The sequence below is a fragment of the Misgurnus anguillicaudatus genome, unplaced genomic scaffold (genome assembly GCF_027580225.2).
Source record: "Misgurnus anguillicaudatus unplaced genomic scaffold, ASM2758022v2 HiC_scaffold_28, whole genome shotgun sequence".
NCBI classification, from domain to species: Eukaryota; Metazoa; Chordata; class Actinopteri; order Cypriniformes; family Cobitidae; genus Misgurnus; species Misgurnus anguillicaudatus.
This window is the reverse complement of record NW_027395278.1, coordinates 6,679,001-6,704,222: the sequence shown is the minus strand read 5'-3', so window position 1 is coordinate 6,704,222 and position 25,222 is coordinate 6,679,001. Positions and strand designations below refer to the sequence as shown.

The 25,222-nt window shown below is 41.5% G+C and overlaps 1 long non-coding RNA gene across 1 annotated transcript; it reads right to left on the bottom strand.

Moving 5' to 3' along the window:
• Nucleotides 1–1,819: 1,819 nt before the first annotated feature.
• Nucleotides 1,820–3,808, bottom strand: LOC141362547 (uncharacterized). Its single transcript, XR_012368290.1, has 2 exons — nucleotides 2,871–3,808; nucleotides 1,820–2,760 (listed from the first exon to the last, which is right to left on the bottom strand). It is a non-coding gene; the product is annotated as an uncharacterized lncRNA (long non-coding RNA).
• Between the last annotated feature and the right edge of the window lie 21,414 nt (nucleotides 3,809–25,222).

Sequence of the window (25,222 nt, the reverse complement as noted above, 5' to 3'; positions counted from 1 at the left end):
CGCAATTGCATACATTTTTTATTACAGCAAATGTTTTTATTGTTGCAGAAGTCTGCAGACCTATGGCCATCCAAAGCCCTTTACATATTGCTCATAGCTTTACAACGTTCACCCATTCATACACCAATGGCGGCATCAGCCATGCAAGGCGCCACGCCAGCCAGCTCATCGGGAGCAGCTGGAGTTAGGTGTCTTACTCATGGACACATCGACACTTGGGCTGTTTCTCAATATGCGTTCTTCAGCGATCTTGCGTCCTCGTGTCCTCACTCTACGTCATCATTAACGGTCGAAGTTCAATTCCAATTCTCAAGAACGCAAGGACAGAGGACGCATGAAAATACCCGGATGTGTTCTTGATATCGAGGATGCATCGAGTGCAGACTTGCTGAAATCGCTTTACGCCCCATAAGTCATTGCGGCAAAACTTCCGAGTTCGTTCTTCCAAGGTCGCCTGGCAAGACCGATCTCCACGAGGACGCAAGTCCGTTCTTTGCGTTCTTGGAATTGAGAAACAGCCTTGGTCACGTGGAACCGGGGATTGAACCACCAACCTTCCAATTTGTAGACAACCTACATGAAACACTGAACCACTGCCACCATTTTTGGGACAAATGAAAGAATAAAAAAATATTATGGATTATTGGACATAAATGAGAACAGTTTACAAGACTTTAGAAGGCGTGAAGAGCTGCTTTTGTAGCCTGGTAAGTAAGTTAAATAATTTGCTTTAAACAATAATAAAGCATTTAACATTCCCTTGGTAAAAATAATTAAACAACAGTTCTTTCTCTCAAATCTGATTGGCTGAGAGCCTTTTCCAGTCATGAGATTTTCTACCATTTTGGCACAGGAACTGCTTCACCATTTGTAAGGAGAAGGCTTGTTTAATCACTTAGGCTGTACCAGTGCCAACATAGCATTCAACATAATAAAGAGAAAAATATCAGGGATGCATTGTGTGTGGTACTCACAATCATAAATCTGGGTGCTCCAGACGGGGAACAAAATTCCTGAATTTTTTAAAGAATCCCCTGCTTTTACTTTCAAACATGCCCCACCAATTAAGAACAAATTGTTAAGGACTTTCCTTCCAGCTCCAAGAAGAGAAAGTTTTAGCTGTGGCAGTTGTAATTATTATATTAACATGATCCGCACCAATACATTTGAGGACAAAAGACACAAGACATTTGAGATCACAGATTTTATTAATTGTAATTCCACTCATGTAATCTACAGACTGGAATGTTCATGTAATCATTTATATGTGGGACTTACCAAGAGGAGGCTATGGGATAGAATGGCTGAACAGATATGCGTTTCGAACTGGTAACATGAATTATCCAATGACGAAACACTTCATACAGGCCAAACATGGTAGGGACAGTAACTTGAAAGTCATTGGAATTGAACATGTGATAATGAATAGCAGTGTTGGAGATAGACTGAGACAATAAAAAACAACGAGAAACTTATTGGATACATTCTTTGAGTGCTCTTGCATACCCTGGACTTAATGAAGATATTGATATCTCTCCATTTTTGTAATTTTTTAAAATCTTTTTGCAAGTAGCTTCTTTTCCATATAATCTTTTATTATTTTTTTTTTTTACGATAGTCATGGATCGTATGTTAAAGTGTTTTAGACTGCGGAATAGTTTACTTCTAAGAGACCTCTAGTAGTCAGATCTTGAAATTGTGCACAGTATAATGTCACGGCCGGGGCGGACCCAAGGTGACTAAAAGGCCACGCCCCTCTCTAACTTCCACCTCGAGGAGGTTCCCAAGACCACTCCAATGACCAGACAGACAAGTATACTACAGTTTAAAAGTATAGCTTTATTTAAATAGTTAAAAGAAGAAGGGGAAGGGGAAAGGGCAATTAAAACTAATAAGACTTCTTCTCGCCTCCAGGGCAGTTTCGATCAAGGAATGGGGACAGGGGCTCCTTTACGGCTTGGTCCTTGAATCCGTGGCGCCCTCCGTTCCTCCTGGAGGCAAAACAGGTAAAACACTGTTAGTGACTTGATTTCAACACGGGACAGCAACTAGCCTGCTTTTTCATCCGTATCTCCTGCACTCTTAGGTTTTCCCTGTGGGGGCCCCTCGCTCTCTTCGGGACGGTGTAACAAGGCAAAGGTAAGTATTTCACTCTCTCTCCACAGTTCGTTTCTTCCTCCGGGTGTGACTGTAAACACAGACAGATTAGCACATCACACAGGTAAGTTACTCACGGGGCTTGGACTGTCTCGTTCACTTTGAGGCGGTACACTAGGACAAAGGTAGGTGTGTCACTCTCTCTCCACAGTTCGTTTCTCCCTCTGGACGTTGCTTTAAGCACAGACAGGTTAACACATCACACAGGTAAGTTACTCACGGGGCTTAGGCTGTCTCGTTCACTTTGAGGCGGTGCACTAGGACAAAGGTAGGTGTTTCACTCTCTCTTCACAGTTCGTTTCTTCCTCTGGACGTTGCTTTAAGCACAGACAGGTTAACACATCACACAGGTAAGTTACTCACGGGGCTTAGGCTGTCTCGTTCACTTCGAGGCGGTGCACTCGGACAAAGGTAGGTATTTCACTCTCTCTTCACAGTTCGTTTCTTCCTCTGGACGTTGCTTTAAGCACAGACGGGTTAACACATCACACAGGTAAGTTACTCACGGGGCTTGGGCTGTCTCGTTCACTTCGAGGCGGTGCACTAGGACAAAGGTAGGTATTTCACTCTCGCTTCACAGTTCGTTTCTTCCTCAGGGCGCTGCTGTAAGTACAGGTAGGTTATCACATCACATAATTTAGTTACCCACGAGGTATGGACTTCTCGTGTACGTTGGACAGTGGGCTTTCGCACAACGTTCGTGCACTGTATACCTTCACCCGTCTGCTTACGCCTTCGGGGTGTCGTGGGGACGGCTGGGTCGAGTGCTACGGAGCCAAACGCTTCCCTGGCTCTCCCTCCTTGCTTGGACAACTGGGGGCCACGAGCTGGGGGGAACTCTCGATGAGGCTCCGCACACACCAAGGGCTTCTGTGGAATAAATCTAAATACTACCACGACCCAAAATCCTTACAGTGCACTTAGTTTGCTACTCACTTGGACGTAGCGCTGGGCTTCACCACTGTCTGCTTTCGAAAGTGAGGTGGTTAATGCTGGCACACAGGGGGCGAAAGGTCTGAGCTCTTCTTCACACGGGGCGCGAGCCACGACGTGTTATCCCTTCCGGTCAGCACAACCCCTGTATGTTGTTTGCTACCCGTTTGGCTCACCCACGCTTCTTGTATCCGCAGGGCCAGACGACCTACAGCGTCAGCTCCCAAGTCGTTCCCGTTCGCACTTCCGGTTGTCCCACGGCTCACCCACGCTTCCCTTCACAGTGGGGCCAGGTACCTTTAACACACTCAGAATACACACTAGCAGCCTTTTGTCAATACAGCATACACATGCAACAGCGGTTACTCACTCGTTGTTCGATCTCACAACCTGTTCGTACTTCCGGTTGTTCCACGGCTCACCCACGCTTCCCTTCACAGTGGGGCCAAGTACCTTTAACACACTCAGAATACACAATGGCAGCCTTTGGACAATACTGCATACACATACACCAGCGGTTACTCACTCGTTGTTTGTACTCACAACCTGGGGTTTAACTGCACTCGTTGGTTCTGAATCATCACATTCACAAGTAAATCCGTGCCCAAATCTCTTCACCTAGTCACCTTTTGCCTTTTGTCTTCCCCAAGGGATCGACGTAGATCAATACGGCGGTTTACACAGCAGCAAACACAGCGTGCACAAAGTACACCAACAAGCACCCATCTGATGTCTCAAAAGGCCTTTTTGTACTCTGCTTTCTCCTCTGATCAGCCTATCAGGAATCGCTGTGTCAATCGGAAATTCCGGTGTTTAGAGTTAGTTGTCCGGGCGGAACCATCGTCGGGCGGAACCCATCTTCCACACTTTTGGTTCCGCCCTCACAGATCGTCACCTGGTGACATCAACACCCTGACGAATGCCCATCTGGGCTGAAACACGTTGGTGTTGTTTTTGATATAGCCCTGTCTTTAAATAAAAGATTTTTACCTTTATAACTGTGAGTGCCTGGGTGTGGATTTTTTTGCATCTCATCAGGATCCACTTATCATTTATAGTATTTAACATGGTTTCACATACATTTATCTGCACAAATGCTCTTGTAAACACACCGTGTGTTTATTCATGTCACAGACAGTTAAAACAAGGGCTTAAGTACTACGATAAATGAGAACAAATTAATCATTAGTGATCACCAGCAGCATATTGTTTCGGCTGTATAAGCAACAGCACATAATTTTAACCCTATTAGACCGCGAGTGTCGGCACAACACATTTTACCAAGCTCTATTCATTTGTCTGTAACTCTTCAAAAATTTGCGCTATAAACAAAAATGTACTTGCTCCTGAAAGTAAACAAATTGCACTTTTTGGTTTAAAATGCATGGTGTTGTATGGTACAATGTATGGTTTATTATGCTAACTCATTGTTTTCTGTCCACCATATGCTGCTGGAGACCTGAAGGGGCGGATTTGAACAGTAGTGTAAAGCAGGGCTGGAGTGGGGCCACTTTTCAGCCCGGGAGTTTCAGGCCCAAAGACCGGCCAACTTTTCCATTGTGGAATTCCAAATAAGCACTTTTGCCAAATTGGATAAATGAAGCAACAGTACAGCTCTTACTTTTGTGTAGTTTTTATTAATACCATGGTTCAACAAATAATGTAAAGGTTTAACATTAATTAAATAATAATATACTTATTCACTACAAAAAAGAATTAGTAATTAAAGCCGCTCTATGCATTTTCTGCGTTTTTGTCAAACAGCGACCCCTAGAGTCGCTGGAGAATACTTGCAATTGTCATAATTTCCCACTTTAGTACACCTCGGAAGATAATGACCAGGTAATGTTTCACAATTTCATACAAATATTAGGCTACTGCATAGTCTACTAAACTACAGTTGATGGTAATAGGATAATAAGAAGTTTATTCTAAGTGTAGAGTGCATATAATAAAAAAGTACCGCGTTTGCTGGCTTATAATGTTTTTACATGATTGCAGCTAAATCACAAGTAAACAGTCTATAGTCTATGTCTACTGTATAATTTCATTTGTGTTCTTGTAAACATTACAAAATGCCATGACAAAGTTAATTGTGTATGTTGCATTGTTTCATAACATTGGTCGTTATAATGTCACTATACATGATTATTGCTATTTATCATAATAGTTTGCAAATTGTGCATGTTTACACTATTTGCAACCTCTAGGCTTATTTATGTCCTGATAATTATGTGAGATATTGACAACTGTTGTCGTGATAATCGCATGATATACTACAAGCAAGCACAACAACATACAACATAGACCGCAAACAAGTTTACAAATAAGAGATTTACTTACTAGTCCATCAACAAGATCGCCAGATCAGCATCCCATCCAGTGCTGTCTTTTAGCTCACGCCAACGAGTAAAAACCTGACCGAGTGGGACCTTGTCCGGTTCCTAACGCGGTCAGATTCTCTTTTCCTTTTCCTACTCTCTTCCGAACGCTCTTTCTTAACTTTTAAATCGTTTAGCCTCATGTCTCAAATTCACACATGCAGTTGTTGTTATAGGCTTGATTGACTTCATGCAGCACTGCAAGAACCGACAGCCGGATGACATCAAAGTGCCGTCTCGGATCATTCTCAGGGTACTTTGACGTCATCCGGCGGATGGTTCTTGCAGCGCCACACGAAGTCGAACAGGCCTAACGTGTGTGACGTCGTTGCCGTAAAGCAAGTCGTGATTCTCGCAAGATTTGTCAGGGGCGGTTCTCTCAAGCTTACATTGCTGGTTTTGCTAGCGGCGTCCTCCCCGAGCTTCAACAGGAGAATGATTCGCCCTACTATGACTTTGTTTACCACCAAAATAACTTTGAAGCTGTTATATTAAGGTAAAATAACTGCATAGTGTGTCTTTAAAATAAAATTATAATAGAAAGTAATTTTACTGCATACACAGATCAAGCTTGAGTTTTGTTATCAATATTAAACTGCATAACATAGCCTATGAATTGCCATGTATTGGGTGATACACAGAAGGCCAATATTTTGCTTGTGAATAGGTAGACAACGATATTAGCCGAATAATTAAGTTTCTCATGCTAATCATTACTAGGCCTATCTCTCTTTACCTGTTGCCACGTCAGTTCTTCAACATGGCTTTTACAGCCCCTCCTAGCCTCTTCCTCCCACTCATCCTCCCTGAAACGTGTACCGTTACGGTAGAGCTGGCCCAGCCTACCTGAGAAAAGTTTTGGAAAAGACACGCTATGGACCGAACCAACTCTATGGGAGGGGAGGAGGGAACTCACTCACATGGTACAACCCATGCAAAGGCTGCGCAATGCAGTGTCAGAATGTGGAAGTGTGTAATGTTATTTAAAAGAAGATAGACTCACTAATGTGACAAATGTAAAAAACAAAAACCTCGACCGGCCCAAAAGTGAAGCGACCCACTGGGAATTCTCCCGGTTCCCGATTACCCACCCCAGGCCTGGGGTAAAGGTACATTCACATGAGGCGAAAGCGTTAACGTTTGATGGAAGGCTTGTCTGAAGCGTGGCCAACAGCCAATCAGAGTGGCCGCAACACATGCTCCAGTCTTCCATAAACATAATTGGCTGACACTGCCTAGGTTATTTGCATACAGCGATCTGATTGGCTGACGCACGCATTGCCGCTTAAAAAGTTGAGAAATGTTCAACTTCTACCGCAAACAACAGCAGTGAAGTGGTGCTGATGGATCCACAATTCAGTTCGGCAACGTGTGACGTCAACCATTAAAAGTGAACGTCATCGTCCTTCTGCTAAAAAGAGTCATGTGATAGAGGGTGGTCTTCAACTGATTTCGGGTCGGGTTGAGGCGAGTAAAGAAATTGTCACTTTATTTGCATGGCAGGTTGGGGCAGGTCATTAAAAACAAAATAAAAAATTCCCTGAATGAAATTCCCTATAACTTATATGACATATTTGGGAATATATATTCTCGTATTTTATTAGGTTCTTTGATAAGGTACGTAGCAGTGTAACTTGCGTGATGTCCTTAAACCCTTGACCTCACGTAACGAAAGCGCCAAGCAGCTCCTGTCGCCAGCCACAACAACAAAACAGAGAAATAAAAGTGAAGATTGAAGACGAGGTGCGGGGAAATTAAGGTCGGGAATTTACATCATTAAAAAGAAAAAGAAGGTTAAACTGCTAAATCTAATGTAGAGGTATGTATAGCTCTTTTATACAGATAAATACAAACGCTGCTTTGTAAATATTAAAAATATGTATCATTATCTTTGTTATTAATAGGACCATGTTGGTATCTATGGTTCATAAGCATATGTTGTAACGACACAATAAAGTGGAGGAAGCAAGCGCAGGCGATCAACACAGATTTATTGTAAATGATGGTAAGAACAGAGAAACAACAGAACATGTGACAGAGTCCAGGATGTTGGCGATGGTGATCGAAGGTCTACGGTGGCTGAAGAGTGATGAAACGTGAAGTCGGTGGTGAGTGTGATAATGGCCAATGGACGAAACCAGGAACGGACCCAACACTCACACGGAGACGACAAACACGAACACTGATCCAATGCACACGAAGACGAGAGACGATAATCCAAGTGGTACTGCTGGAACATGAAATGAGGATCTGACAACAGGAAGAGAACTGAGTGAGTATATGTAGCAGATGGGTAATGAGGACCAGCTGGAGCGAGGCAATCATACACAGGTGACAACACTTAATCAAAGGAGCACATGGCAGAGGTGAGTGAACAAACAAACACACACACACACATGACACGGAGGAAACAGAGGATTTCCTACCGTGACAGTACCCCCTCCCCTAGGAACGCCCCTTGGCGTTCCCAGCCTGCTTTACCTGAAGATTGTAATCATCAATAAGGCAGTGATCCAGTATGTCCCGAGCAGGAACCCACCTTCTCTCCTCCGGACCGTAACCTTCCCAATCCACCAAGTACTGAAAACCGCGTCCCCTCCGTCTAGAGTCCAGAATACGATTAACCGAATATGTGGTCTCCCCATTAACGATACGAGGCGGTGGGGGAACCGGGGCAGGCGGATTAAGACGGGAAAAAATCACCGGTTTAATTTTGGACACATGAAAGACGGGGTGAACCCTCCTGTACGCCGGTGGAAGGCTAAGACGCACTGTTACCGGATTAATGATTTTGGTAACAGAAAACGGGCCAATAAATTTGGGAGCAAGCTTATTCGAAACGGAACGCATCGGAATGTTTTGGGTTGAAAGCCACACTCTTTGACCGACGACGTATCGGGGAGGCTTCGACCGGTGGCGATCGGCCTTAGCCTTGGTGCGCGACCTTGCCTGGAGCAGAGCTCTACGAGCTCTGGTCCAGGTGCGGTGACACCTCTGGACTAGTGCGTTTGCGGAGGGGACCGACACCTCGGATTCAGTACTGACAAAATTAGGTGGTTGGTACCCTAAACTACACTTAAATGGAGACATGCCCGTAGATGACACCGGCAGAGAATTGTGTGCGTACTCCACAATTGAGAGTTGTTGACACCAGGACGAAGGATTGTTGGAAACCAAACACCGCAATGCCCTTTCGACATCCTGATTGGCTCGCTCGGTTTGACCATTGCTCTGGGGATGGAACCCGGATGAAAGACTAACAGTCGCCCCTAACGATTTACAATATTCTCGCCAAAATTTGGACACAAATTGGGGACCCCTGTCAGAAACCACGTCTGTCGGAAGGCCATGTATACGGAAGACGTGGTCAATGACAGTTACCGCTGTTTCCTTGGCTGATGGCAATTTGGGCAAGGGAATGAAATGAGCCGCCTTCGAGAACCGGTCCACTACGGTTAAAATCACCGTATTACCCTTAGAGGGTGGGAGGGCGGTAATGAAATCTAGCGAGATGTGGGACCAGGGTCTCAAAGGGACAGACAGCGGTAAGAGTAACCCATCTGGAGGTCGATTGGAAGTCTTACCAACAGCACAAACCGAGCAAGCCAAGACGAAATCGTGGACATCACGAGCCATACCAGGCCACCAAAATCGTTGCTTGACTAGAAATTTAGTTCTACTAACCCCTGGGTGACAAGCAACACTGGAACAATGACCCCACTGGAGAACGTCTGACCGTAACCCCTCCGGCACAAATAAACGGTTCGGTGGGCAACGAGCCGGGGGCGTTACCCCTTCTAAGGCAGTCAAAACCTTCGATTCGACCTCCCATCTGAGCGCGGAGATAATGATGGTCTCCGGTAAAATGGGCTCGGGAGTAGCAGTACGATCGGAACGCTCAAAAAGACGGGATAAAGCATCGGGTTTGATGTTTTTGGAACCCGGCCAGTAAGAAAGTGTAAAATCGAAACGACCGAAAAACAATGCCCACCGAGTCTGCCTGGAGTTAAGTCTTTTAGCAGTTCTAATGTATTCGAGATTCTTATGGTCCGTCCATACAATGAAAGGTACACCCGACCCTTCAAGCCAGTGACGCCATTCCTCCAGTGCCAATTTGACGGCCAACAACTCCCGATTGCCAATGTCATAGTTAACCTCCGCAGGGGATAAACGATGAGAATAATACGCGCAAGGATGAACCTTTCCGTCTGAGGATGCGCGCTGGGATAACACTGCTCCTACCCCCACCTCTGACGCGTCGACCTCCACTATGAATTGACGTGAGCGATCAGGGGTGACAAGAATTGGAGCTGAAACAAAGCAGCTTTTCAGTTTGGCAAACGCAGCCTCAGCTGCGTCTGACCACCTGATCGTCAAACTACGGGAGGTCAAAGCGGTCAGAGGTGCGGCTAGCTGGCTGAAATTGCGAATGAAACGCCGATAAAAATTGGCGAACCCCAGAAATCTCTGCAGGGCCTTGCGAGACTCTGGGGATGGCCAATCTACCACAGCCTTAACCTTCTCAGGATCCATGCGAACACCCTCAGTCGAAATGATGTGTCCTAGAAAAGAAACAGACTGTGCATGAAAAACGCATTTCTCCGCCTTGACAAACAATCCATTCTCTAGCAACCGCAGAAGCACTCGTCGTACGTGTTGCACGTGTTCCTGGAGAGACGAAGAAAAAATCAATATGTCATCCAGGTAAACATATATGAACTGATCGACCATGTCTCGCAACACGTCATTAACGAGTGCTTGGAAGACTGCCGGCGAGATAGATAGCCCAAAAGGCATCACGCGGTACTCAAAATGGCCACGAGGGGTGTTAAACGCAGTCTTCCATTCGTCCCCCTCCCTGATGCGGACCAAATGATAAGCGTTACGTAAGTCCAATTTAGTGAAAACGGCCGCTCCCTGCAACCTCTCAAAAGCTGAAGACATAAGCGGCAAAGGATAAGTATTCTTTACCGTTATGTTGTTCAGCCCTCGGTAATCAATACAAGGTTGCAAGGAATCCGTCCTTCTTTCCCACAAAAAAGAACCCCACCCCCGCTGGAGAAGAGGAAGGGCGAATGAACCCCGTTGCTAGAGAACTGGATATATATTTCTCCATGGCCGCCGTCTCTGGAATAGACAAGGAATATAACTTGCCCTTAGGCGGAGAGGTACCTGGCAATAACTCTATCGCACAGTCATAGGGACGATGAGGAGGAAGAGAATCAGCCCGCGACTTACTGAACACCTCCTTCAGGTCGTGGTACTCCGCGGGCACGTTAGTCATATCCACTGCTTCCCCCTGAAACACAGACTCAGAAACATTAACACCAGCAGACAAAAGACAAGACAAATGACACTCCTCGCTCCAGCTAACCACAGATCCGAGACGCCAATCAATCCTGGGGTTGTGTTGATGGAGCCAAGTGTGACCGAGAACAATGGGAGTCTGAGGTGAGTCTGTGATGAGGAATGAAATGTTCTCCGTATGATTACCAGATGTGATGAGTGAAACAGGAACGGTGGTCTGAGTGATGACTGGAAGCTTGTGTCCATCAAGTGCAAAAGGTGCAATGGGGTGTTTGAGGGAGGTGAGAGGAATGTTGATCTTACGTGCGAAGTTGAAATCCATGAAACTCCCCTCGGCCCCAGAATCCACCAAAGCGTGCTGATCCAGTGTATGTGTGGACCACCGTAGTCTCACCGGAAGGAGTGTCGATGTTGATGAGGTCTTCCTGGCAGAGATCCCACCCGATAGTAGCCTCAGATTTACTATCGGGCTTGATCTTTTACTGGGCAGCGCTGGATGTGATGTTGCGAGCTGCCACAGTATAAACACAGTCCAAGGGATCTCCGCCTGATCCTCTCCTCCCGGGAGAGCCGAGCTCGCCCCACCTGCATGGGTTCCAGATCTCCAGGTGGGCTGACCGCAACCTCTGGCCGCCGATGCTGAACCTCTGGACTGGTGGTGCGAGTGGTCCTCCCCCTCCGTCTGGCTGCTTGATCTAGCCGGTTGTCAATCCGGATAGTGAGATCTATTAAACCGTTGAGTGAGGAGGGAAGTTCCACGGCTCGAATCTCCTGTTGGATGCGGTCAGCCAACCCATGCAGGAAATGATCCCACTGCGCCTCTTCGTTCCACTTACACTCCGCCGCCAGGGTGCGGAACTCGATGGAATAATCTGATACGGACCTATCCTCCTGCCGTAGGTCCGCTAGAAGTCTGGCCGCCTCTCTCCCGGCGACGGAGCGGTCGAAGACCCGTCTCATCTCCTCCGAAAGGGTGTGGAACGAAGCACAGCAGCGATCTTGGTTCTCCCACACCGCCGTCCCCCAGAGGGCAGCCCTCCCCGTGAGAAGGGAGAGAACGAACGCCACCTTCATCTCCTCGGTGGTGAACGTACGGGGCTGCAAGGCGAAGTGCAGAGAACAATGTGAAAGAAATGATCGACAAAATTTAGGCTCACCCGCATACTTCTCAGGAATGGGGAGGCGTGGCTCGGACTGGGGAGAACCCCCAGTGGTGATCGGCGGTGTGGGTGGCGTGGGGGGCGCAGTGGGCGGCGATGGATGATGTTGTTGAGCCTGGAGAGCGAGCTCGGAAACCTTCGTCACCATCGCTTGGAAAGCTCGACCCATCTCATCTATCGCTTTCTCTTGACGATCCATACGACCCACAGTGCGTTGTAAAAATTCCTCCAGATGAGATGGGGAGCGATCGCCTGCTGCTTCCATGATGGTCAGATCCTACTGTAATGACACAATAAAGTGGAGGAAGCAAGCGCAGGCGATCAACACAGATTTATTGTAAATGATGGTAAGAACAGAGAAACAACAGAACATGTGACAGAGTCCAGGATGTTGGCGATGGTGATCGAAGGTCTACGGTGGCTGAAGAGTGATGAAACGTGAAGTCGGTGGTGAGTGTGATAATGGCCAATGGACGAAACCAGGAACGGACCCAACACTCACACGGAGACGACAAACACGAACACTGATCCAATGCACACGAAGACGAGAGACGATAATCCAAGTGGTACTGCTGGAACATGAAATGAGGATCTGACAACAGGAAGAGAACTGAGTGAGTATATGTAGCAGATGGGTAATGAGGACCAGCTGGAGCGAGGCAATCATACACAGGTGACAACACTTAATCAAACGAGCACATGGCAGAGGTGAGTGAACAAACAAACACACACACACACATGACACGGAGGAAACAGAGGATTTCCTACCGTGACATATGTTGCCAGTTTACATGGTAATGCAGAGCCGGCGCCAGACCATAACTAACAGGGGGGCACGCGGCTTCCAACGGGGGGCACGCAATTAGCAACAATAACTTGCAAAAACAAGGCATTAAAACAACCAATACAGTGCAAGCGCACACTCATACAACTGGTACAGACTGTCAGCTCATTTCCCGTATAAAGTGCAGAAGATCACAAACTAATCAGTATTACCATAATCACGTCGCAATGCTGTTAACGGTCTATAGCCACACTTCACATTTAGGCTTACATAAATAAAACAACGCTAACTTAACTTTAAAAAAAGCTGAAGGCGGTGTGTGTCACAGATAGTCCGTGAGATAGTCACAGATTTTTTTTCTCATTTTTCCGTGGCATTCTCACGGATCTACGCATATTTCCATGGCCCTGCCACGGACTTTCTTTTCTGTGGCATTCTCACGGATTGGTTACTCAACTGCTTTTTCCTATTTTCAAACCATTGTCACTTCGGTTTAGGGTTAGATTTGGTGTTTGTGTTAGTTTGTCACTGTAAGTATTGGTTTATACAATTTTTTCTGATGTATTCTTTTATATTTTCTAAACTTTAATCAATTGTCGCCTGGAGTTGGGGTTAGAGTTGGGTTTGGGTAGGGATGTAATTTTATGTAAATCTAACCCTAAACCGAAGCGACAATGGTAAGAAAATAGGACAAAACAGTTGAGTAACCAATCTGTGAGAATGCCACGGAAAAGAAAGTCCGTGGCAGGGCCACGGAAATATGCGGAAATCCGTGGGAATGCCACGGAAAATGAGCAAAAAAATTCTGTGACTATGCCACGGAAGAACATGTAACTTCCTTAAAACAGTGTCCTGTAGATTTGAAAATTCCACCTCGACCTCTAATCTTCGAGTTTGAGCAAACCGGTGTTTGCATGAAGTCAGATGGAGCAGGCGGTGCTGGTTCGTTCTAAATGTTCTAATATCCATATTTTACACGATCCATAAAATGCCATGATCCAAAAAACACATTGTTAGTATCAAGTCACATTAGTATGCTAAAGACGTAAAGACGCTTGAGACGCTGCAATACAACCAATCAGAGAAACTGGTCTATTTTAATTAAAAAAACATATGAAGAGTTTGGTTCCAAAACGCAATAAATCCATTTCGACAAATTTCGGTAAAAACATGTTTTCTATACCAAGAAAGTGACAAGATATAAAACAACTATTTTCTGTTACAAACTTTCACATAGCATCTTTAGGTTATAAAAACATAAAAAATTAAAATCCATAACTTGATTTTCAAAGATTTATTATAAAAACTGATTATTTTTTCCACAAAATGCAATAAATCCATGACAAGTTTTTATTAAAAATGCTATAAATCTATTGAATCAATAGCCTATTTAAATGTGCATTCATCTTTGCCATGTTATATTCATTTAGTTGACTAGTTGTACACACTAATTAAAAATATAAACATTAATGTCATTAATCAAAACACTTACTTTGTCATATTAAGATCACTGTCATTGCTGCGGTTATACTTGACGTCGTCGCTTAACGTTTTTCACAGCAATCAGCTGTAAAATGTTTTGGTCCTGCTCGATTTTCGTTGACTTTGAGTAAAATTATGGAAACTTTTTCATAAGATCCCCTGGGGTCAATGTGTTATCATGACAGAAACTTGATGCTGTCGGCCCGGGCAAATAAGCACCCGTCTCCCGAGTGCCTTGATGGCTTAGGAATGCTATTAAATAAGGCTGTCAATCGATTAAAATTTTTAATCTAATTAATTACATACTCTGTGATTAATTAATCTAAATTAATTGCATACATAATTTTTACTGTGAAAGTATTAAATGTTTCTATTTAAATGAATCAGTGAATAATCAGCATTTGTGGGTTTAAAGTTCAAAAACTCTTTTATTATTACAGTATTTTCACTGTTCAAAAATTGGCCATAACAATCAACAAAAATGACCTACAGTAATATGCTTAGGAAATAAAGTGCTTCAGGAAGATTATTTACCAAAAGTTTAACAGTCCAATATCAATTGCAGGGCTTTTTGTGCAATTGAACATAAACCTTAAATAAAAAATCTGCCCCTTTACCTTTGGTATTACGGAATGTGCTAGGTCGTACCTCTGGATTAATGTTAACTACTGGATGCTTTGTCATGGTACAAAAATTTTCTCATAAGTCATATTCCTTTAACTGACACTTTATGTAGTACTCCTCTGACACAGAAACAGAGGGCGCATTTAGCACTGTTGTTTGTGTTTGAATGGCTTAAAATCACTTGTTTTTTAACTGCGGTGCTTAAATACATGTACAAACGTTACATTTTTGTGACCTCGCGCAAATGCAACTGCAAGAACAGATAGGTGGGTGACATCAAAGTACCGCGAGAGCATTTCAGAAGCAGTCTTCTGTTATGATTTCTCGAACTGCTCTCACAGGACTTGGATGTCATCTGCCTCTTGGTTCTTGTGACACCACATGAAGTGTACTCACGAATTTAACACCCGTTGTATCAGCCACTGGTTAGATCAACATAGCAGTCAAAAACGGGACGCGAGTAACTTATTCAGGTACGAGAGAAATCATTTACCCACAAAATACAGGAGACCTAAACTGTGCAAAGACACGCAAGTTACCTGGATGTTTTGGTTTTCTTATCCCACGAACTGAAAGGCTTGCCAATCTTCATCATTTCGCTAAGCCAAGTCAATCTCCATTGGTCTTTTACATCTTTATCGATCTCCAAAACATTGGAGCCTTCCTGCATTATATTATGTCCATGCTAGCTGAAATAAAGTTTTACCTCATGATACGCGCTACAGACAGAAAACCCGAAGTGGATCCAGTGCGTAGTGATTACAGAACGCTTACAGTGGAGAGAGGAACGTGATTTTGCTCCACTCCAGGCTTTGATCACATCCCATTTAAAAAGGTGAATACACGTCGTCTTTATGAAAAGTAAATTTAATAATTTTGCAATTGATGGAAATCCATCTAACGACGAAGAATTTTAATCCATGTGCTTTGTATGATGTGGTACTTTAGAATGGACGAACTCTATGATATGCAAATTCTTTGCTGCAGACATAGCAGACAACTTTATTTTTATCATCACTTCCATCAGGCCGTTTTTAAATGTAAATGTTCCAATCAATGATCCAGTCACCGCCAGCGCGTTCTTGTCTACCTCCTTCATTTTACAAGGTCAATACGGAATGGATTAATCTGCGTTATGTTTTAAACATGTTATTTTTTCTCAGATTAATTAATCGAAATTAACGCGTTATTTGGACAGCCCTACTATTAAAGTATTATTTTGTTTTTGTTTGTTTGTTGATCACGAAGTACAAAGTAGATGAGGAAAACTAGGATTCCGTGTACTCAACGCGCCGCCATTGTTTGTTTACATTGCGTGGAATGGTTTGCTGTAATCTGTGGAGCGGATTTATGGCATTCTGTAGAAAAGGGGGAGTGGCGTTTATTGCATTTTGGGAAAGAAGGGAGAAAAGATGACAGAATAACATCATATATCAACTATATTATTCTCATTTGATTACATTAAGTGCCATGCAACATTCAATGTTTAATTTATTTTAATTATTCTTGATATATATTAAAATAATAAAAAACTGTGTATTGGGGCACAACAACCTGTTTGGGGGCATGGCCCGCGAATGCCCCCCCTTGACGCTGGCCCTGTGGCAATGTAAACTAATGGCTGTTTTCAAGCACTTATAGGCTGAAATAAAGCCTTTTTCACTTACATTGCAATAGTATTTCTATTTAACTCTTTCCCGTCAATCAAGAGAAAACGCTTCCCCGCCAATGACGAGTATTTCCTTCTTTCTGCAATACCGCTATTATCCACTAGGTCCCTTCCGCAACTTTTTAAAACCGGAAGTATTGCCCTATGGCAAGCTGCTGCACGTCCGTGTCTGTTTTAAAGATCGCTCTTAATGGGATCTCTATGAAACGTCCGTCACAAAAATGGAATTATCTCTGCTTTTTGCTCAAAATGTGGTGTTTTTGCAGAAACCTACCCATATTCAAAAGCTGATTACAAAAGAACTACTGAAGGTAGGATGAAACGGTTTTTTGTTTGAAAGCAGAGGGTCTGTTCTTTCATTTGGTATATTGTATGTTTGTATATTTGAAGAAGAACATTTTCTGGAAGGCATTAAACTTTTGTAAAAATCATGGAAAACGCTGGCGCTGGCTGGCAACTTTAAAAAAAAACGCTGGTGGGGAAAGAGTTAGTGGTCGCAGGTGCGGGGCGGGTTGTAAAAATAGATACAGTGGTGCGGGGCGGGTCAAATAATTTCATAAAAGCAGGACCCGTGGGTTGGAAAAAAACCCAACCTGCACATCACTATCCTCTCCAAACTGTGCCAAATGAGAGAGAAAAATCAGAATCGAGTCACTTCAAACATGCTATGTAAATGAGGCCTTTAGGTGTACAAAATGTCACTATAGCAATGTTTGTCCCATGATGCTGTATTTGTCAACAATTATGATTCAAATTAATTATACATTTTTGAAAATGATGGCAATAATAAATAGCAATTATTGTTCAAATGCAATTGGAGGAAAACGGTTGTAGTTTCAAGCCGGTTTTGTTCTGTTACAAATATAAATGTCACATTTGATTGCAGGGCCCTGAGTGGATGCCTTGTGCAGATTACACAGGGCCCTTCACAAATATTTAAATGTCAATAGTGCATGAACACTTTCCAATTATCTTTGTCAAGAGTCACACTCATCTTCTGTCCAGAATACAGCTGGCTAGTCAATAGTCTTTCCTTGCCAGCAAGCCTCAAGCCTGCGTCTCTAGAGATGCCCTGTCAGAATGAGACACACAAATACACAAACACCTTGGAAAATATTGACCCTATAATCATGCATTTTTGTGAATAATTTCATGAATAATAAATGAATAATAAATGATTATTAAAAAAAGAGAGAAAATAATATGACACAGGTTGACAGCTAGTTGGCATGACATCTAAGTTCACTTTATGCCAAAAGAAGGGCTGTTTGTGTAGAGAAAGAGTAACTGATATCTTTTCATGAGCACTGATAATGTCAGTTGGGAATCCAGACCATTCTTCTAGTGTATATTGGTCAAACATGCCATTATCAGCAATCCCACTGGCCATTGCTAATACAGGCCTAAGGTATGGTGAAAAAACAGTGACCAGATTATTCTTTTTTTATTAAACCCTGCAACCAGAAACTGTCCATGAAAATGAGTGAAAGCCCAAATTAATTTGCCTCAGTAATGTTACCAGTCATATGGTGAATATGAGACCATTGTATCTTGGCAGTTAACCAGGTTAAAGCGGCAGACCATAACTTTGGACTCTCCATTGTCACCTTTGTTTGAACTATAAATTTGCAGTTATTTGAATTTTTCTGTATGTGCGCTGTGCTTCGCCCCGTTACCCGCACTGGTGAATCTGATGTATGTAATCACTGCATTAATCCCTTAGATGTTAAAAAGCCCTGCTAGTTTTGCCACAAGCTCTGTCTCATTTCCATTTTTAACTAGAGACTCTCCACATGATTTCCCAGGTGTAAAAATGTAATAAATTAACATATTTACATGACTTTTCCCTTCCCTAGATGATCGTTGTTAAAGCTTTACAGATTTATCATCTAGCATCTATATGACAAGTTTAAACTCTAAGCAACTGTAAACAACCCACAAACACTTCCCCAATTCCCATCCAGAGCAAATACATGCAATGAAGTAGCCGGGTCATCTTCAATCTGTTTATGAATGTGACATAATCCTGCAAAGATGAATGAAAACCAACGCAGGTCACTCAAATCAGCTTACCGTTGTGAATTCAACCCTGTATCACAAAATTATGTAACTATAGTCATGTAAATTTGTGAGTCTTCCGTGACACTGACACGTTTTTCTGCCTTTTTGTGTGAACATGTTACACATTTATGTTTACGTGTCACTGTCACATATTTGTTACTCAACTGTTTTGTCCTATTTTCAAACCATTGACACTTCGGTTTGGGGTTAGATTTGATGTTTGCATTAGGAAGTTAAGTATTGGTTTATACCTTTTTTCATTATTTATTTTTTATATTTTATGATTTTAAACCATTGTCTCCTGGCATTAGGGTTAGAGTTGGGTTTGGGTAAGGATGTCATTTTATGTAATTCTAACCCTAAACCGAAGTGACAATGGTAAGAAAAAAGGACAAAACAGTTGAGTAACAAATACGTGACAGTGACACGTAAACAGAAAAAGGTGGAAAAATGTGTCAGTGTCACGGAAAAGACAAAAATTTATGTGACTATAGGTACGTAATTTCGTGATACTGGGTTGGTGAATTGGGTAAGGAGACGATATTTTATTTTTTATTAAATAACAGATTTTTTTATTTTTATTTTAAAGAATATGTGGATTGTAGCTTTAAGAAATTAACTATAATGTCAAAAAATGGGGTCAAAAATGGCTAATCACATTGCTCAAAACTTAAATATATGACTTTATAATGCCGTTGGTAACACTTTATTATAATGTTCATGATTTAACATTAGTTAATGTATTAACTAACATGAACAAACCATGAGCAATACATTTGTTACAGTATTTATTCATCTTTGTTAATGTTAGTTAATAGAAATAAAGCTGTTCATTGTTTGTTCATGTTAGTTCACGTTGCATTAACTAACGTTAACCAAATTTTAATAAAGTATTAGTAATTGTTGAAATTAACATTAATAAAGATTAATAAATGCTGCACAAGTGCAGTTCATCATTAGTTCATGTTAACTCATGTAGTTAACTAATGTTAATTAATGAACATTATAATAAAGTGTTACCGTTAATGCCAATACAGTTGTTCATGTTAGTTCATGGTGCATTTAACTAATGTTTTCAGTTTAAACGTTTGGTTTTAAAATGCTTTAGTAAATGTTATAATTAACATAAACTAAAATTGATAAATGTTGTAGAAATATTGTTCATTGGTAGTTCAAATTAGATAATGAATTACAGTGTAACTACTTGTTAACAAATACAATCTTATTGTAAAGTGTTACCAGTTTTAAATCTGGATATTTTTCTAACCAAATTTGTCATGGTACGTTTTAACAAAAGAGAACCCAAACGCAGACACGACGTAAATAATAAACTGAAGGTTTATTAAACAAACACAAAAACCCACGTGGGGGTAAAACAGATAATAAACAACGATGATGAAACACGGAACTGAGAAACAAACACTGGAACAAAATAACACAGGAACAAAATAACACAGATTCAGATAACACGATTCAGGTAACCCGGAGGACGGGAACAACACACACTGAATCAGAACGAACGAACGAGCACACGACAGAGAACGAGAGGGCATTATAAAGACACAACACAAATGGGGAACAGGTGAACATGATTAATTACGCAAGACACGAGTACATAAGGGAGTAGGGTAAAAGTGACAAGACACTGGTAACATGTGACACAAATACATGATGTGAAACACGAGTCCCCACACAAAACACAATGCTGCCATGATCTTGCCCTCTGAAAGACCATGACAGCGACAAGACACTGGGAACACGTGGAAGCCACACACACAATATGACTCCACGTGTCCCCACACAGAACATAGTACTGTCATGGTCTTGCCAGATGTACTCAGACCAGAATCTAGTACAAATGGTCTGGCAAGCCCATGACAAAATTGCATCGAATACCATCAGAAGACCTTTATTAACCCATTGGGGCTGAGTGGATTACCCCTGTGAATGATGGATGCACTTTTTTTTGCTTCAAAGTTAGGGCTGCACGATTAATCGTTTTTAAACCGAAATCGCGATGTGAATGGATGCGATTTTCGAATCACAAGAAATGCGATTATTTCGATTCAAAACTATTAAATATAACAATCATCTAGTACGCAGTTTTTGACAGTTCGCTTCATGCGCATTTTACGTTTGATGCAGTTTAGACCAATAGAGTGCATGAACACTGAGGTGCTGACTACACGTCATCACACCATTTGGAAAACATGAGCGCGGGCAGCAGTTCAACTCCTAAACAAAGTGTACGGCCATATGATTTCCGCATCACGGACAGAATCGCGAAATGCATACAAATGGAATTAACTGCACAACGCGAAATGCCATGAAGTTGGCAGATTTTGGATTCAGTCATTTTAAAAACGCATTATAACTCATTAACCGGCAAATGAAAGGAAAGAAATGCGCGAAAACATTTCCCTTTTGTGTAATGTTGGACTTAAAGAAAGGTGTATATACGTCCGTTTCTCGTCATGCATCGCAAACAATGACAAGCGCCTCATCAGACTATAAGCAGGTTTCATTAAAGCCCGGAACACAGCAGACGAAACAGGTACATTATACTTTCTTGCACGCGCACATCTGCACCGCTTTGAATATTTACAGGCATGAGGGTTCATGAAGCGCGCACACAGAGACCAGTCAGCACACGCGTGATCACTAAACTTAAGTTTTCTTTCTTGTCTAAGTGAACATAAACAGCTAGATGTTTATCAGTAGGCTATATTGAAGCAGAGCAGTTTTAAAGCTGTCTTGTGTCTTAAAGTGACAGTAACCTGGTGCTTTCTGTGTCAGAAATGTTTATTACACTCCAAAAATTAAAATCACTCCTTACTCTTAACTGAACAAGCTTCTGCAGCTCCACATTTAAAATCCTACAGTGAGGACTGTGCAGTCTTTTATTTGTATTTTTTGCTTATGTTAAATCATAGATTCTAATAACTAATATATTTACATTTATTACAGATGCCTGAAAAGTAAAACAAGATGAGTATAGTCTTATGATTAAAAGAAAAACTAAACATTTGCTTGTCAGATGCATTGTTGTAGTGACAGCCAAAATACATTGGCCTATATGTTATTTTAAATAAAACTTTCAAAAAAATTTAAATTGTATTTTTTTTAATGTTCTTAGATTAAAAAAAAAAGTTTGTCTGCAGAATAGCAAAGTCCTGCAGACAACTTGGTACAATGTTTAAGAGGTTTTAAATAAACAGTAGCACAGCATCTTTCTTTGGTGCTATTAAAACCACCACAACAAACCTGGATGTACCTCTTTTATTATATACTAATGAATCGCACTTTAAATCGCGAATCGCAATTTTGATCAGAAAAATCGCAATTAGATTTTTTCTCCGAATCGTGCAGCCCTATTCAAAGTTGTTGTTCCCTGGTCCCTCTTTACTACCTTTATAAAGTTCAGAAGAGTAAGGACGTTTTTAATATGACTCTAATTGTGTTAGTCTAAAAAAAGATAATCATGTACATTGATGACGGCTCAAAGGTGAGTAAATCATGGGGTAAAGTATCCCTTTAACTATTTTAAGTGTCCTTCAACATGTTGCATTTGTGCATGTTACCTGAGTATCAGTCTAGCTTAGATTAATTCCTGAAGTTGCTCTTTTGGGACACTTTTTAAGAGCTCAGTTATGTTTCATTTAAACATCAACTTACATTTTCTTTACTAGAATATCTTAAAAAAATAGACACAGATGGGACATATAGTAATGTGGATAACATAATGTAGCTTAAATAATTTTACCTCATTTGGAATAATTTGATGGTAACATAAAATAAGTAAAATATGTATGAATAAAATCATTAATTAAGCATATTAAGCATTTATAAAATTTGAGTTGAAAATGGCTATATTGCAGGTATTTCATTAGAGTGACAATTTTTATTGATTGTTGTAAATTTCTATTACTGATGTATAATACATTTGTTAATTAGTTATTACTCATGAATTAATACCTTTATAAATTATTTACAAATATGTCATTAGTTTTTAACTTTTGCTTGGTTTCAGTTGTTTACTTGATGTGTTATATGATATAAGTATTCTGTACGCAATTTTTCTGCTAATAAAGAGAAAGTCATTTCATCACATCCCTTGCTCAAATCCTTTATATTTCCACAGTAGTTTACATCCTAAGGCTAATTGCCAACCCATTAGCATAAACACCAACTCAGTGCTCCAGAGTGGGGCTGTAGGATCCCAGCCCAATTATTGAGAGCGCTGCTTGCCTGAATGTTGGCCCTCTGTGGGCTGGAGCAGGGACAGAATTAAAAGAGTGAGCATACCAGCTGTGAACCAATTGCTGCGAGCGCAAACAGCGTTTTTACAGAGGTCACAAAGCAGCCAACCACTCGTTGCTAGCTGCTAACACCTACACATTGCTACAGGTAACAGAGCTTTGCACATAACAAAAATAAGCTCAGAGTATCCCTTTTGGAAGATCTGGTTTCAAAAGCAGCCCATGGCATTTAGACTCATGGTGACTGCGAATTTGAAAAGTTTACATGAATCAATTTAATTGTTTTGCCAGAAATGAATGAATATGTAAACAACATTGTTGTCATCAGTTATCTACCATAATCTCATTTTGAAATTCTGTGACTTTGTTTTAATGCCCTGTTATCAAAAGTAAAAAATAAAGCATCTTTATTTAATGTGTTTTGTCGATAATAATTTAACTCTTTCACCGCCAGCGTTTTTTTTAAAAAAGTTGCCAGCCAGCGCCAGCGTTTTTCATGATTTTCACAAAAGTTTAATGCCTTCCAGAAAATGTTCTTCTTCAAATATATAAACATACAATATACCAAATGAAAGAACAGACCCTCTGCTTTCAAAAAAAAAAAACGTTTCATCCTACCTTCAGTAATTCTTTTGTAATTAGCTTTTGAATATGGGTAAGTTTCCGCAAAAACACCACATTTTGAGCAAAAAGCAGAGATAATTAAATTTTTGTGACTGACTTTTCATAGAGATCCCATTCAGAGCGATCTTTAAAACAGACACGGACATGCAGCAGCTTGCCATAGGGCAATACTTCCGGTTTTAAAATGTTGCGGAAGTGGATAATAGCGGTATTGCGGAAAGACGGAAATACTCGTCATTGGCGGGGAAGCGTTTTCTCTTGATTGACGAGATATCTCGTCAATGGCGGGGAAAGAGTTATATGTTCTGAGAGCATACAGACAAGTTGGGTGAAAGAAAATACTGTTTGACATTTACACCCTAAAGGTACATTCACATTATAAGCAACTAGCAGTAGCAGAGGGACGCAATCTTATTGATTTCAATGGAAGCTCTGCGGCATCTGGCGACACGAGCGACAGTGACCATTGACAGCTTGATGGGCGTGTCCAGTCGCGTGACAATGTTGAGAAATGTTTAACTTTATGCAAATTATGAGCGACATTCGTGATCGACTATTGAGAACGAAACAGGGGAGTTCACGTCATCCGTCTCTCATCAGTTACTGGAGTGGACGTTACTCATTTGTTTATGATAACCAGATATAGAAACGCCACTTTTGAAAGAGACGAGCGACACACTGCGATTAAGTCGCTTATAATGTGAATGTACCTTTACACACCAAAGGAAATGTAAAATCGTGAATCAAATAATTGGTGCTCTTTAATAAGCTAGTCATTTACTTTTCTCAAAGTATATCACTGCATCTTAAGGGAACGTATGGCAAGTGAGCCTGGGTTGTCTCCTCAAAATATCCCTTTTATATTAAAAAATACCCCTATAAATTCATGATAGAGACTTTTTACAACTGTTTACAACTGTTAACTGTCATTTGTTAATTAAAAAAAAAATATATATATTTGAATCTTTATATTTAGTATAAACAGTCTACCAGACAGAATTTTGATTGAAAGACCTTGTGTAAAGCTTACAGTAGTTTCCTTCACACCTCCCACTCAAAGCTGCATGGGGCTGCTGTCACTACAAGGTTACAGTGAAGTAGGAGGCACAGGAGTAGGTTAGTTTATGCTCAAATCATAAAGCTGTCTATCAAACAGGGCAGCAAACAGCTCCAACTACCTTTTGAAGACCCACAACAGCCACACTCATCCCATAAAGGCACACCAGTTATTTCTACCACAAAACCAAGGGCAGTAAAATGAAATAAGGAAGGCCATTTTGGCCTTACTGAGAAATAACTAAAGAGCTCAGGACAGGCAAAAAATAAAACAAGTGCTGAACTTGTTTTGGCTTTTTCCCCGAGCGAGTGTGCATCAGCTTTTGGGCCCTAAGCCAGATGAGATATGTGCATGAGCTTCTCTTCTTGTTGTGTTGCTTGTTGAATATCCTTCAAATAAATTATGTTGCACCCCTCACTTGGGAGAAAAGACTCACTTTGTGAAGCTCTCTCGGCTGTAGCCATGAGATAATAATAATAATAAGAATTTGGATGAGCATATCACTGTGAAGAGTAGGCCTATAATACAGGAACAATACCCAAAGCCTGTCTGTAGGTCTGCCATGTAAATATAAAAATAGTAAACATGATCCAGAAAAAAGTGGCAGACACTGTGTCTCTCCTTAATCTGAGGGGAATGAAAACAAAACTGGTTAATTATGGGTAAATGTGATGCGCCTACAGGGAAGAAATATTTGATCTTTTCCAAAAATCTGCAAGCCACT